This window comes from Ambystoma mexicanum, chromosome 12 (genome assembly GCF_040938575.1).
Source record: "Ambystoma mexicanum isolate Mex_15411 chromosome 12, UKY_AmexF1_1, whole genome shotgun sequence".
NCBI classification, from domain to species: domain Eukaryota; kingdom Metazoa; phylum Chordata; class Amphibia; order Caudata; family Ambystomatidae; genus Ambystoma; species Ambystoma mexicanum.
Genome location: NC_090936.1, coordinates 1,128,145,912 through 1,128,162,539, shown reverse-complemented (window position 1 = coordinate 1,128,162,539; position 16,628 = coordinate 1,128,145,912).

The following is a 16,628-nucleotide window of genomic DNA, read 5'->3' as shown; positions in this document are numbered from 1 at the left end:
TTTGTTTACATCACCCTCAGGTTTTCTTGGAACTGGGATAACTATATAGGGTCTGGGTGCTTTCGTGGGACCCAGGCGTTCATTATCTGGTGGGTGCATTGAAATTGGGGCGCTTTGTGCACCGATAATAAATGCAGTTCTGTTGGTCAAAGACAGAAACACCATGATAATTACTATGCATACACACATAATAGATTTATAGGATAATTGGCAGCATTTTCTTCCAGGGAAACAGGGGCGCCCCTCTGCTGGTGGTAAAACCAAGTTACTGTTGTGGGCCCCCATGTCGAACATAAGTCTATTTTCAGGGTTTATTCCTTTTTCTTATTTCGATCTTGTTACTCAAGAGTTCGTGAATTACTAAAGAGACGCATGCTTCTGGAGTGTCCCCCCTCTTGCGGGTGATGACGGTTGTCTCTGGATGTGGAGTACAGTTCCCTTGCTAGACTATGGAAAAAGGTTAGGCTAGCCGCTTTGGCACGTCACATTCATTATGCATATCTACAATAGATAAAATTAGTGCACTCCTCGAATTTGCTTTGGTCCTGAGGACATGCTGGAACCTGTTCGATGTGAAGGAATGAAAAGATGGAACTGCTAAAAATCACACACAAATAAAATGAAAAATAAAAGCAAAAATAAAAATGAAAGTGAACATGAAAAATAAAAATAAAAATAGGAAAAAACAGAAAAAGAGAAAAAGAAAAACAGAATGGTGGAGTTCCCGTTTCTGCTCTTCTCGATCTGTCCCACGGTGGAAAGATAAAGTACTGACCTGTGTTTCCACGATATGTCCCGCTGCGGAAAGTCTCACTGAAACCTCCTAAGGTATTCTCGCTGGAAGTTGGATAGCTCCACCTGGAGCATGAAGCCGTGGAGGAGTGTGCCCATGTGTGGGACATTGGCTGGATCTCTGAGGAAGGTGATGACATCAACATCTGTAGGCCTTCCCACCATTTTTGGACAGTCTGTGACTAGTCTGAACAGGATGTTGTGCGCCAGCCGGGTGTCCTCGGGTGACAGGGACATTTGTCCTGTTTTGCTGAGTCTTGATCACAAGCTTTTCTTTTGATTCGAACAGTCAATGCACTTTCCTGTTGTGTGGATAACCACCAGGTAATTTAATTTAGTCCACAGTTGGTTCAATTGTACTAAGTTCCTTGGGTCTCTGATAAAGGTGCGTGTGTCCGTGGTCCTTCCGACAAGTGCCGGGCACTTCTCTATTATTTGAAAGAACAGTGTGAATGTAAGTTCATCAATGTCTACTGGTGGTGGAAACATTTGTGTCCTCTTCACTGTGCTCGGGTAGCTCGGCAAGAGCCTCCGCGATGACGGTCAGTAGTTGCCAGATTACTTTCTTGTTGGCAGGATCTTGAATAAAGTCTGTGACACTGGTTTCTCTACCTATGAGTGACGGATATGATATCACAATCAACTTCCCACTTGAGGTCTCTGCTGGGGGATACCATACGTTCTGTAAACAAAGTCTTGACCCTGGTTGCTTCAGGATGCTGTATTACGCTCTCAGAAAATGTCTTATTTGCAGTCTATCAGAGTCTTGATTCTTTAGACTACTTGAGCGATGTGATTTCAAAAGTGTGTTTTATCAACGTTGTTGTGGCTTTTGTTTGTGTAGTTCTCTCCTTTACCCTGCAACTGTGGTGCACAGAGTGTCTGTATTACTGTTTTTACTATTATTGTTTTTTTATTAACGTTTCTTGGTCTGAGGAAATGTTTTTGTTTAGAAGCCACAATTTAAAACAGAGTTCTCTTGCCTTTATTTTGCTGCTCATGCGTCCTTCTTCCTCGCCATGGATATTGTCTGCACGTGCTGAGGTTCTTCCCTGTTGTCTGTGTTTTCTTCATGGTTAGATGCAGTTGGAGGGCTCTCCCCTATGTATGGTTTAATGTCATTTAGGAAGAGCCATGCCCTCCTTCCTTGAAGGTTGACGGCTGACGGAGTGCAGTGCTCCACGATGAAAGGGCCATTCAATCGTGGCTCGTCCCACCTCTTTCTTGTGAAGTTCCTTAGAAGTACAGCATCACCAGGGAAGACGAGAGGCACACATAAATCTTGCGCGGTGCCTGTTTTAGCACTTCCTGTTGTATTTTGTACTGTGCTGCACCCTTTTCGCCATCACTGCAGCTGGCCTGAAATGACAGAGATGCTGGATGTCATACAGTTCAAGTAATCCTGCATCTCTGTCCCCAAGACCTCTCTGGTTGGCTGGGCATCACATCTAGCTCTATCTCGGGGGGTTAGTGGGGTCCTCATCCTTCTGCCTGTGACTATCTCATGCAGCGTGAGATGATGGTCGGAGCCTGGTTGGTTCCGAAGTGCATACAATGCCAGTGGTAGACAGTGCAGCTATCCCTTTTTTAATGTGAGTTTCAGCTTGGCTATCCTCTCCTTTAATAAGCCGTTGAGCCGTTCACATAGACCATTCCCCTCTGGATGATACGCCAACGAAAACTTGTGCTTTATACCAAGCAACAAGCTGATCTGCTCGAACTCTGAATTAACAAAGTGAGCCCCATTATCTGACCTCATTACATTGCACACCCCCCATCTAGGGAACACTTCCCTGACCAGAAATTTGGCAGCACAGGTAGCGTCTGGGTGTGTACAGGGACCTGCTTCTATCCATCTAGAGAATAGACACACCACCACAATTAGATATCTGTACCCGTTGCATACTTGGATCATGTCGACGTAATCGACATGCAGATGCTGAAATGGCCCATTTGGCCGTGGAATTACTTCTCTCATTACCTTTAACGTGTGCCCAGTGGTGAACTGCTGGCAGATAATGCAGTTCACTATGAAAAATGCAACCTACTCTGCTAAATTCGGTGTAAACCAGTCTTTTGCAAGCGTTGCAGCAAGATTTTCCTTTGTCATATGTATAGGGTAGTGTAATTGCGCCAATGCTACCTTCAGTAGGGCGACAGGCATTACTGGTTTACCAGTGCTGTCTTGCCTCCACAATCCGTCAGAGGGGTTTAAAGAACACCCTTGACGCTTCCACAAATTCTTCTCCTCCTGAGGTGCCTCCCCCTGGAGCGCCATTAACTGAGTCTGCACTATGTTGCTATAGGCCTCAGGTGTGGCTCGTGCTACCATCATCCTTTCATGGGTACGTTCCACCTTCATGTCCATGATCGGTTCAGTCTTGGATGCCATACGCTTGGCTTCCGTGTCCACTTCATGATTTCCACGTGACACGAAATCCGTCCCTTTGGTGTGGGTGGCACATTTCACGACCGCTATGCCCACTGGGAGCTGTAGTGCCTTAATCAGCCTGTCCAATAAGGCTGCGTGTTGTACTGGCATGCCGTCGGCTCGGAGGTAGCCCCTCTTTTTCCAGCGTGCTAGTCCTGCATTCACTGTGGACGTCACATAGGCAGAGTCACTGTACACCGTTACTTCCTGGTCTGCATGATTCTCAATGGTGAGTATCAACACCAATAACTCTGCAGCTGTGCTGAATAATGAGATGGTATTCGTGCACCAGTGAGTACTTGGAATTCTCCGTTTGCATGTGCTTTATTACGGCAACGCCTGTATATCTTTGTCTGTCTTCTTGATAAATTCTCGAAGAACCGTCAATGAAAACGATCTCACCACCTGCCAGGGCATTTTCTTTTACCCTGGGTATTTCATCATAGAATTTCTCGTAATTTGTACAGTCATGTATAGGTTCTCCCTCTGTGACTGGTTCAGCTATGAACGTGGCTGGATTTACAGTTTTACATTTTGATCGATGGGTTAAAGATAATCACCTCATAGGCGGATGCCCTCTGAGATGTCAACATTCCCTTTTGTTTTTTCTAGTATGGCGAAAAATGAGTGCTCGACATACAAAGTCATGGAGCACCCCATCACTATGGATGATGCCTTCTCGATGGCAAATGCAGCGGCAGCGAGATTTTGTTCGCATGGGAAGTGGTCTCTCATAACTGGGTCCAGACTCCCACTGTAATAAGCTAGGGGCTTATACCCCAGTGAAGTTCGCTGTACGAGTGCTGCCATCATAAAATTACCATCAGTATGTGAAAACAGGTAGAATTCCTCTGCCTAATTTGGAATCCCTAAAACTGGGGTCTTACAAATCACTCCCTTGAGTTCTGCAAACCCCTTTTCCATTGTCTCAGTCCATTCAACTGTTTCCTTTGATGCCTGGGCTTTCTTCAAAGCCTGAAGAAAGGGCTTGGTATACGAGCTGTAGTCGAAGACCCATGCTCTGACATAGTTGCACAGGCCTAGGAAGCTATGCATTTATTTTATCGTGAGTGGCTTAGCCGTGTTCATGATAGCTTCAGCCCTTTTTTGGGTTATCTTTTTCCCCTCATGTGAGATTAGCTGGCCTATGTACAGCACCTCTTGTTGACAGTATTGTAATTTTTCCTTATCAACTTTATATCCTTTCTCAGCTAGGATAGTCAGTAGCTGGACAGAGTCATGCCTGCATTGTTCCTCAGTGACGCTGGAGATCAGAATGTCATCCACATATTGCAAAACGACACTGTCTACTGCAATATTGCTTAGGTCCATTTGCAGGACTCTATTGAAGATAGACGGAGACTCACAATACCCCTGTGGCAATCTCATGCTTTTCAAACGCATTTGTCTGAAAGTAAACAACGTCAGGTCTTGTGAATAACGGTGCAACATGATTGAAAAAAAAGCATTTTTCAAATCGATCACCGTGAAATATTTTGCCTCAGTGGGTATGTTGCATAGAATTGTAGATGTGTTAGGGACTAGAGGGAACTCGGCTTCAACAATATCGTTTAATACCCTTAAATCTTGGATCAAATGCCAAGACCCTCCCTTTGATTTTTTGATGGGGTAAATCACTGTGTTGCAAGGTGATTCTGACGTCACTAGTATGCCCTGCTCCATCATGGCGGAAATTGTCTTTGCGATCCCTTCATCTGCTTCTCTGGACATGGGATATTGTCTCGCTCTTGGTAAAATTGCTCCTGGTTTCAATTTAATTTTTACTTCACCTGCCCCCTTCAAGAAGCCTACGTCATAAGGCCCTGTAGTCCATACTGTGAGACGGGTACTTGGGCCATGTCATCATCAAAGTATTCTGGACGTATCAGTGCCAACATCATTCTTTGTGGCACTTCCCGTTTGATCATTTTGACCCAAAATGTGAGACTCACTTCCACCCTTGTCTCTTCTAGGTCATGGTGCTCTTCGAACAGATCATCATCGGTGACATCAGTCACTCGGTACCCTTCTTCAATGGCGATAATCGCGCACCATTGTCTCCCTTCGTCATCATATCCTTCAAACAATACCACTTTCCGTCGCACTGCGGCAGATTGTATCATCAAGGGAAATACTTGTCCCTCCTCTTCGTGCATAGGTATTCTTGGTCTGAATAGGAACTCATCGGGGGTTCTCATAGTTTTGTTTGCAAGGCCTGGCAATCCCACCATAAGCACCCGCACTTCATATGCGAATACTTCTGGTTCTAAGGGTATGGCTCTCATGTCTATGCGTCCTGTGTATGCTCTAATCATTTTGCATACATTTGAATAATGCATTCCTGGAGTGAAACACACTATACCATTCTCAATAAATGAGATTGTCATATTCAACATAGTCATCAAGTCCCGACCCAGGATGTTTACTGGAGTCTGACGTGAATACAGTAAGGGTACATTCATTTTACACTCTCCTACTGAGACTGGGAGCGTGTCTGTAAAGGGAACTCTACTGTGAGCTCCTGTGAAGTATCTATGGCCTCGTCAGACAAGGAAAACTTGCCTTCTCGTATGCACGAGCGCGTCTCACCTGTGTCAACTAAGAAGGAATATTCTCTGCCCCCTATGACGACATTCACCCTAGGTTCCCTATTAGGGTCCGGTGTCACTGATACGATAGAGCACATCAGAGTCCCCCGGGAGCTGTCCTATATTATATATATTTGTTCGGCTCACTGTATGCCTGTGGATTTCCCCCATTTCGAGGGTTAGTGCCCTGAGGCACAGTGCCTTGCTGCAGTGCCTGCTGGGATTGCACTTGTGGTGGGTTCCCCATGTTCGAGGGGTTAACCACTTGCTGCGCACCTTGCTGCTAGCCTGATGCCTGCTGTTGTACTGTGTGATTTTGTGCACCGCCATGGTGTGGGACGGCAGGCTGATTCACCATACCTGTTCCCATTCCTTGGTCATTTTGCCACATGCCTTGGCTTCTGCACATGCGCACCACATGTCCTGTTATTCCACATAGCCAACACACCGGTGGTGGTCGGGCAATCTGTCCATCTGTCCATCTGGTATGGCTGGACTGCCCATCTGCACATTTTGAAATCCACCTTGGTTACCTGGAAACCCGTCCTGGTTACTCTGCCATCTTCTTCCTCCGAAAACCCCTACCCCTCGGATAAAATCCTGCGTTACCCTGGTTATTATGGGATGGGTTAGCTGCTGATTGCATGCTTGGCTCAGCTGGGTTTGTCAGCATGGCTCACTCGAGAGCATACTTTGAGAGTTTCTTTTGCACCAGCTTTACATCCTCACCCTTGCGAGTTGCCTCTTTGTTCCGGTTTTTCTCTTGCAACAATCTGCAGCAGTGCGCAATTGTCGGCTGGATTTTGGCCCAGGGTTTAGCTTCTACTCCTACTGATTTCTTGAGCTGCTTTTGCAACGGTTCGGCAAAACCTGACATAATATGTGGTAGAATACAAGGAATACAGGGATAGATTTCGTCCAAGACTCATGCATTTCGAGCACCCATGCGTCTTGAAAATTCTGAATATAAATTAACAGATCCTCTGACCCTTTCATTTTTTGTGTCATTATAGCTCCCATATTGGACGTGTCAGGGTAAAGCGTTCGTAGCGCTTTCCACACTGCTGCTCTACAATTATTAAATGGTGCTCTGTCATGGGAAGTGTTAATTATGGTTTCTCTAGGGTACCCAGCCGGTTCCATACATCGTCTGCCCTTTCACCAAGTATGGTGATCAGGACACCCTTAATGTCCCCTATAGCTAGGGTGACGCCCCCTGTCATTTTCTCTAACTCATGTATCCACTTCCCAGATCTCGATATCAACATTGGAAGCTTGTTTTTTAGGTTTTCTTGGTCCATGTGTGACCATCGAATATATTGCGGTCTTGCTCCCCCCTTTTCTAACAGTGGGAATTGGAACGCGCAGTCTTCCTTCTCTTTCCCCATAGCTCTCCTGTCTACCACTGGGGTAGCATTCCCGCATTGCCGTCTACCTGACAGTGCCCTTAATCTATCTGCATAGGCAGGTGCTGACGCCCCCCTCTGACCGTGGGGTGTTCCTTCATGTTGGCTGGGCTGCGCAGCAGACTTCGGTGTCCTATTTGCGGACTCGCTAGTGTCTGACCATCGTACTCCTTTGTTCCCTGGGAGCCGCCTTGCGCGCCGTCTCCCTTCTTCATGTGCCTCATCCTCCTTCTCTTCACCGGAGTCGGATTCTGATTGTTCCCAGTTTACGTAACTCCTTGCATCTTCTTCGTTCTGCCCAATCTCCAGTCTGTCTAGGGAAAGTCCCCTGCTCCCACTACTTCGAGTCACATCCTCAGTGTCATATAACTGAGTGCTCTGTAAGCGTAAATCTTCCCTTCCCCCATGGGATATCTGTTCCAGCCCCATCTCGTCGTATATTTTGTCAATTGTTTCCTCAATGATTCTGGTATCGAAGTCATCCTCAATATTTGCCCCACTCGTACCTGGTACCCAGTCATTTGCAGGAAAGAATTCTTCTATTTCCTCCCACTCTACAACAGGATTGGGTTTTTTGATTTCCCGCTCCAAATATTCAAGATCTCGTGTCCTCGGTCTGCGCTTACATTCTAGTTCCTCATTTATTTCTTTGCGCTTCCTCGCTTCTTCTCTAGCCTTATCTACTTCCCTCATCCTTTTGTCTCTACGTTCCTTTGCCCTTCTAACTTCCTCCAGCTTTTGCCTTTCCTGTCTGTGCTGGTTATAGGCTGCCTTCTTTTTGCGAACAAGCTGTTTCTCTTGCTCTTCACGATATAGTTGCTCTTGCCTTAGCCAATCCCTCCTTCTTATCCTTTCATCCCTCATTTCCGTTTCTTTCTCTTTTTTCCCTTTTCTGTACCTCATCAGATCTCTCTCTTGGCCTTATACCATCACTTCCTTTTCCATCAAGCTTTAGCAATATCTCACCTCCCATCCATTCGGTCTTTCGCAACTGCTATCTCATCTGTTTTGTTTTCACTTACTTTCCATTTCTTTCCCTCTCTCTCACTAACGAGAGATGCACAACTCTGTACCTGGTCCTTCCCTTCATCATTATCGCGTCTCTCCTTGTCCCGCTGGACTGTGGAGACAAGATTAATTTCCTGCTCCTTCTCTTTTATTACATCACTACTGTACGTAGGTGACTCATATGCGGGGTTACTGTACCACGTGGCTGCTTTTAGTTCTCTTAGTGGGTAGAGTCTCTCTGTCTTACTTCCCTCAATGACTGGCTCAGGCAGAGCTTGCGGCACGGTAGGCGTCTCACCACCCTCTGTGCATACGTTTAATATCCAGTCTGCAGGTGGTTCTTCCTCCTTCGTTTGTTCGAACATTTTCCAAAGTTCCAGAACAGCAAGGAATTTCTCTAGTTCCTTGCCGGTATATGTGGCATAAGTCGTCATATGTTGCAAGACGGCTTTAGATAGGGACCTGTTCTGTGGCCATGGCATTAACATTTTGTGGGTGGTGTCCTTAACCCACTCAGTGCTATACTTTGTAAGCTTGGGTGCATGTTTAGGCAACTGCTTACATAAGTGGGGTAATCTACATCATTCTAAAATTCCGTTACCAACACTATTTTCACGCAATTTTGATACTTTCAACAATATGAGCGAGCACCAAATATGCAAGCTCCAATCCAATCTTTTCCTGCCAAAATTCTATACTCTCAATTTACTAAAGAATATCAATCCATTGGTGATTCCCTCTCAGTCACGGAATCGCGTAAAACCAAAATTTCATTTCAAGCAATCAATGATACAATTCTTCTTACATTCTGCATGCAATAGAACACATAAAACAGACACTTGACAGACTAGACCGACACCAGCTGGTCACACATATACCTGCCTTCTAATTAATACCCCGACATGGGGTCTAAACAAACCCCTTTGATGCCGTCTTTAATCGTCACCATAGCCTAATCGTCCCCTGTTATATGGGCTCTGGGTTCACGTTTCTTCTGACTGCTGTATTAAAGCGCAGGAACAAGGCAAATCCTTATGTTTTTCTTACGGGTGCCCCCTGGTAACCTTACGTTTTTCTCTTATACTTGAGTCATTAACCCCTTATATATATACAGTCTTCTCTACTTCTGACTATTTTATTTTGTTCTCCGCCACCCTCCGTGACCTTTCCCTTACTTGTTACAATGCCTACAAGACATTTGCCGAAGTAACGAGTTTATTGTTTCACTCACCAATCGCATCTTTTTCCTGTCTGGAGTTTCAGGATCACTGCCCCTTCCTCTTGCGGTCTTTTCATCCGATTGGCTGCCCGTGGAAATGAGAAGGGTTATGCTTGAAAAGGCAGGTTCCTTTAGACCTACTGCAGATTTTTTATGGACTTATACTATCATTGTCCACGGGAAGCTTCTCAGTCTACTCAGCCGGAATGGCGAAAGGACTTGTGATATTGCCGAAGGCCTAGAGTTACTTTGTGGCGTCGGTCTATGGTGTCTTAAAATATATAATCACTAATCAATAATCGATGGCCGAAACCATCCTCTGCTACCGAGTGTACAGGAGGGCGAGAAATCCACTGACGGGCCCATAGGCCAGTGCTCACCCTCTAGTACTTGTACGACAAGATACCTGCATCACGTGAGGAAGGGGGTGCAGGATTCACTTACTCCAACACGACTCAATAAAGAGGACTCAGTAGTTTGGCAAAGGGAAGTCTGTAAATGACAAGTACATCAAACAGGGAAACAATTGGAAATCAGCATCTTTGCGATCGCCTGTCTCGCTCTGATTTCCTTGAACTTCAGTTGAACAGTATTTTTTATACATAAAACTCATCATCATTGACGTCTAACTCTACAAAACTCGTCATGCAATATAATTGGTTAGGAAAGGTAACTTAAGTATAGGTGCTATATCTGTATATGGTAACAGAGCCTGTGGATTGGATAACTCTTATTGGGTGGACGTCTATGTCCAACCCCCTACATCACGCGTGATAGACGTCATCACAACTACGACGTCTCATTGGTTCTACAAGCTATAGGACCCTAGATTATTTGGTCCATTGTGATTGGGTGGGTTACACCCCTAGACATAAATCTCCACTTTAATTAGCAGCATGCAGAATGGACACCCAGGTGCCTCATGTCCTAGGATTCACCCTGCCTCCTTTCTATCAATCAGTATCTTTGGACTATGTGTCAATTAGTTGGCTGGGTATGGCCTCGAAACTGTAGCCTCTTATCAGGAAAAGTTATGGCACCCTCGGGTTCTGGGTGACATCAGACGTTGGTGCCTCCTTGTGCTTGGCTGGTCACATGTCTGTTCACCATGAATCCGCTTCAATTTCCAGTTCTTCGTGTATTTGATTCTTCTTTAGCCTCGCCACCTGCCTGGGCCCCCCTTATCTTGATAGCACCAGTCTCTTTGACCAAACTCCTCTACACTCTCTGTCAAACATCCACATCCCTCAAAATGATCTCGGCATTCCTCTCTCTTGCTATTCTCTGCCAAACTATTTTCATAGATTTCTTCTTGAACGTGCCACACTGTCAGAGTGAATTTGCTGCTTTTAATAGTAAGGGATGTCCTCCCCTTGGATGGTTATTAATGATATTGAGGACTCCTATGAAGTGAATCTTTTGTTATTGGGCCATGTGTTTGGGCTCAGGTGGCTGGAGAGGGTGGTGGCCTGTGGTTAATCGAAGGGCAGCTGACATCATTCCAGAAGACCAATAGAAAGGTATATAGTCAACCTCTCTCCCTCACATGGAACCCCTGCTGTCTTTTCCTACTTTAGTGTGGCTCCCTCTGCTGTATGAGAAGTGATTTGTTACATATAATCTTTGTTTGCCATGGAGAATTTCCAGGTTTGTAATCACAGCAACACAGAGATAATGGGTTTTGTTTGTTTCCTTGCTTCTGCGTTCCATGGAAATAATGTCCCTATTGTTTGAGAACAAATGTGTAACTGCTAGATATTTGTGTCTAGCTAGAAAGCCTGAATGGCTCTCTAAGTGTGTTAATCTTAGGAGAACGAGTCTCCACAGGTGGTATAGTCAACCCCCTGTGCCTCCTTTCCTAAATTGTCGGTTTAGGGGTGGAGGAGTTGTGAGGGCCCCTGTGACTTCCAACTTTGTAGTCTCACACATTGGTGAGATTTCTAAAGGTGGTGAACATTTCCTGTGACTGCAACCTGCCTTAGAAAGGAGACCTAGTGAGGATGATCTGGAAATCCCATGCATACCTGCTCTAGACCCAGAATCCACTAGTTTAGGGGGGCATCTGCTCCCCATTGACCTTCCCGCCAGGGGTTCCTAAGTTCAGAGAGGTGATGTTGTCAGAATTGTAAAATACATGGTTCTTGGTCATTAGGTCACATCATTACATGCTGCCTACCTAATGCTGACCTTCTAACCCCACATTTTCACTCACCTCGCACCTTTCATCGGGGGTGCCACCGCCTGCGTCCCCATTCCATGTGCCTCACCTCATCCGATGGCCCGCATCGACGTTCTCTAAACATTACCCTCCCTACGGCCCACTCAATCATTTATTTCTTCCCTGCTCGCCCTTCCCAGACACCCGTACCTGCTGTCATCCAGTTACCTCATCCTTCATGCCCCTCCTCGCCACCATTTACGACATCCTGCTTCCATATGGGGGCTGTCTTTTGTGAGCAGTGTTTCCTGTGTGGCCTCTTATCCGGGAGGCCCAGGAAACACACTCTAGTGACCCCCCACATGAAAAAAACACAAATTGTATTTGTTTTTAACAAAATAAGCGATTTTCTTTAGGGAGGCGGAGTAGGGGTATGGAAGTGAAACAAAGTGTTTGCTTCCTGAACCCCTCTACCTTCCTTGAACACATGCATTCATCTCATCCTGTGATTTTCATGCTATCCTGGATATTTTGGCTCCCAATAGAGTCTGGTAGCCTTTACCAACTGCTAAGAGGGCATACGGTCCATAGTGATTCATTGAAAAGGCTTCTCAGAATGCACGATGGGAGACATATAGATTTGTTGCCAGTACGAACTGAAAACAATGTGCATGCTTCCGGTTTTGCTAGGTTTTAGTGGCATTATTTGTCCTTCGTAGTGCATACAATGAAAAGTGCACAGAGATGATTACCGCAGAACACTTTAAGTGCAATCACAATGGCCTCCATTGTTTTATTAGGAACTCGGTAGGAAGAGGCCAGTCCCCCCCACAACACGTTTGAACTGTCTTTTTCAGAGGAACTCAAACATGATGAGTAATATGGTGCATTCCACAAACACAAAATGGGTTCATTTTGGTGGCAATGAGGGAATGGGGATAGCACACAGTGTTTAAAAACATGGATACAACGTTACACACAAAGTTTTAATACACTATGCAATGTTGGTGTATTTTTTGCAGGGAGTGGGTACATGGGTGGAAAGTACAGATTCACTCTATGTGAGAAATCCAACAACATCTCCGCTCACATTTGCTTTGATGCAAGTGGATGGAATCTGCATTTTTCATTTGCGTGCAAAATGCGGATGGATTTCATACAAATCCATGTACATGTCTCTTAATGTGCATGATCATGGGGAAGGGGAGAGAGACATTTACAATTGTTTGCTTGTTGAGGAAACTCAGGACTGTGCAGGTTTCGGTGCATTATTACCAGCTCAACATGCAAACCATCAGAATTGCACATGATGGTGTGATGAAATTACTTCTGCTCTGCAGGTATAGGGGTGAGTAATGTATACCCCACTTACTCAGCACTCACACTTCAACAAACCAACATTGATCCCAATCATAAAGGTTAGAAAAGCACAGTTAAGAGATATACCTCCTTCGCCGTTTGTGGTAATGTGCTATACTCTTAATATGTGTTGAGTAAAAAGGTGCACAAGTGCCTAACCAGTCTCTATGGTCTATAGAGCCCAAAATGGTCCATGGGGGTAGTTCTGGGGCAATAGTACCACCTTGGCTGTTTGACTATGGTAAACCAGGGCCTTTATGGGTTTGAGACTGTTTGGGTGCGGCAGTCGTGTTGCCTAGATGCAGCACATTGTTGAGCATGGTCGAACAGGAGCTTGTTGTGTTTTGAAAGCAATTCTTGAAGGTGAGTGTATCATGAGGGTCACCAGGGATGGTTACTTCAAAGCAGATGAAGTCTAGATGCAATGGTCCAATAGGTCAGATCAATGAATTGCTTGGAGAGCTGCAGATCGGTATAGCCACTAGAGTTGGTTTGATGTCTGATAGACTTTGATGGCACTGGTGACTGGATATCCAGGTTCAATTTGAGTAGTTTTATGCTCATTCTGATGGTCGGAGATCGAGGATCCACCAAGGTCAGTTCGAGTTGTGATGATAATCGGTAAAGAAGATGTTGGTGGGATTAGCAGTGGTTTCAATGCAGCAAATACAAGAAAGACCTTGTAGTTCAAGCCAAGGCAACATGCGCTCGGTGAGCATGTTACCACAATCAACATTATTGAATGTGCAGCTTGACTTTTAAAAAGATTTGTGAGTGCAAAAAGGCAGCTCCACAGAGTCCTGCTGATTTGAGATGCATTGAACCTGGTTCAATAACATTTCAACTGGTTTGATGCAAGAAAACACAGGACTCTGGGTTGTATTGGCTCTCAGTATGTGATGAATCCAACTCTGGTGTCTCTGGGTCAGGTTCAGTCCTTGTTCTTGGCCTCGCAGCAAGCGAGGCAGGTGCACGTTGTCAGAGGTACTTCACCACAATGAGTTCCTGGGCAGAAGACTGGCAAAGATACAGGTCTTGTTCCAGCAGCAGGTGCACACCCATTGTGATCTGGGGATGGGTAGGCACTAGACACATAGGGGCTGATTCATGGAATTTGTGCGCCGAAAAACTAAGATTTGTGTGCCATTCTGCCCGCAAATCCCTGTTTAACAAATGGGGATTTGCGGGCAGAATGGTGCACAAATCCCCGTTTTTTGGTGCACAACTTCCATGAATCAGCCCCATAGTCTCCACACCACTGGTAGAGGTCTATGGAAAGTCAACTCCCCCAAAATAGGTCCAATGAAATAAATTCTGAGAATAATTATGAGACTTCTGTTCTTGGAACAAGTAGACTTTGCCCCCTAACATCACACCCAAATTGCATTGTGCTACTGGAAGTGGAGGGGACATGAATTGAAGAAAGAGGTAGAGAGAAACAAGTGCTCCCTCTCGCTAAAATAACACCAGCCCTTACATTGTCAACAGAATCAAATGACTTTAGATATGCAGCAACCTGGCGCGATGCCGCTGCTGTTGTGAATGGGTATGCTCCTTTGATTACTGTTCACATGACAGCTTCCTTCGGAGTGACTGTCTCTCTAGGGAGGGTGTTACTTGCCCTCACAAAGAAACGAAGAGAAGCAATCCCCAAAGCTACAATCTTTCCAACAGTGGCAGAGACAGCCTTGTATGGGGAGAATGCACATGGCTCGATACGAATTTTGCGTGTGGACAAAAACAGTGGTCATGCAGTGGTAACACAGTTACGACTGCATTACCACCACATTACTGCACTCCTGAAATATGGGGTTGGAGTTAAAGTGGAGGACACCACATTAACACCAAAAACTGCCATTTCATTTGAATTAGCGCTGGTGGTAATTCTGACGAAATCCCCAAGGATCCCCATGTTCTCCATAAATGAAGACTAACACTGCCATACCACCACTTGCAACCTGGCGCTAATCCCGCTGAGCCAATTGGCAGTAACGGTAAATCTGTTTGGCGTTATCTCGGCGGATTTTCCACCGAGATACCAACAAACTCATAATGAGGCACTACAGTCCATTCATGGTTGAGCTGATTCATGGTTGAGCTGGGCTCACAGGACTCACACGTGTGATATCAAACTTCTGCAGCTGTAATAATTATGAAAAATATCATCCATCATACCAAAACTGAGGTATGGCTTATACTTAAAGATATATCTGCCACCAAGACAGTAGACCCACAATTATAACGATACTGGTACTATGCAGGATACTGATGCAGAAGGGCAGAGGTACACACAATGCTTTTGGCATGGAGCTTAAAAAAGGGGAATATGATCAGCAGATTTCCCTTTCAGAAATAAAATAACCTGCATCATTGTATTGACTAATACAATCCTTCACAAAAGGACTGTGTAAACACAGCTAATCACCCTTAAACTCTATATCACAACATATGCAAACTAAATTTTCAACAAAAAATAACAATATTGAGATCTATATGCTGCATAACTATGCCAGAAAATACTAGTTTGAAAAACAGCCCTGTTAGTTTATTTAGTAATCTTCAATTAGGTCCATAATGAATCTACTCATTCCAGACCAGGTTAAAATCTGTCATCCAGAAAATGTGATCCAGTACTAATGGGCATTCTCAGTTGAAAATGCCTTGCAGGGAAAGTAAACTTTCAATAATTCAATAAGTGGGACCAAAGAAATTGTTACAAATTGCATATTCCATGGAATGATCTAGTCCTGGGGAAGGCGCCAGGACTAACCACATGTCGAAACATCATACATGTATTAAGCCAGCAAGAGGATTCTCTTTTGAATAATACATTGTCACTAGATGGACCTCTATGTGTTGCTCACTATTAATTTCAGGATTCATATTGACAATTAAGAATAGAAATATCTGTATCTAGAAGTCCATCTATAACATTAACCAATATATCTAATAATTGAAATATTTCTGCTACGTTTTTTTCTTTTTATGCTTTTTGTGTTGTTATTGTTTGCTATTTAATCTATTTGAGAACGATTGAGCAGATTTGGAACACATTTTTGATTTAGGAGAATGAGTTTGAAAACGAAGCATTAGTTACACATCCCCGAAACAGCAATGTGTTGTTGCTAAACCGAAGTCTACATATAAGCAGTCCACTCCCTGAAATGTACAGGTCTCGCTAAAACCAATCTCTAGGTGCATTAGTGATAAGTATTAATACCTTGCACAATTGTTCTCATCAACAATCTGAGGATAAAACACTGAAGCAGCCCTGCTGGTCTGTAAACCCATGACCTGAAGGATACAGATACTATGTGGGCACTAAGCTTAGTTATCACTTTTAATGGTGGAGTGGGGCATTTTCTGGTAATCTAGGTTAAAATAGCTGTTTTCATCTATGAAAAAATGGTTAGTTGAGCAGTGCGCAAGAAGCTGCAGCAACTAGAAAGTTTTAACTTTAAAAACGTAGGCCCTTATTCAGACTACACGCGAACAGGCAAACATACAGCCTGTCAAGATACAATATGCTCTCTACCTGTGGGCATTGCTAATACCACCTGCAGAAACACCAGAGACAGTATTAACACAAATGTCCCAGAGGTGTTACCATTTGATTATGAGCATGAAAACCTGCAAAATAAACCATGAAAATACATCCAAAAAACTG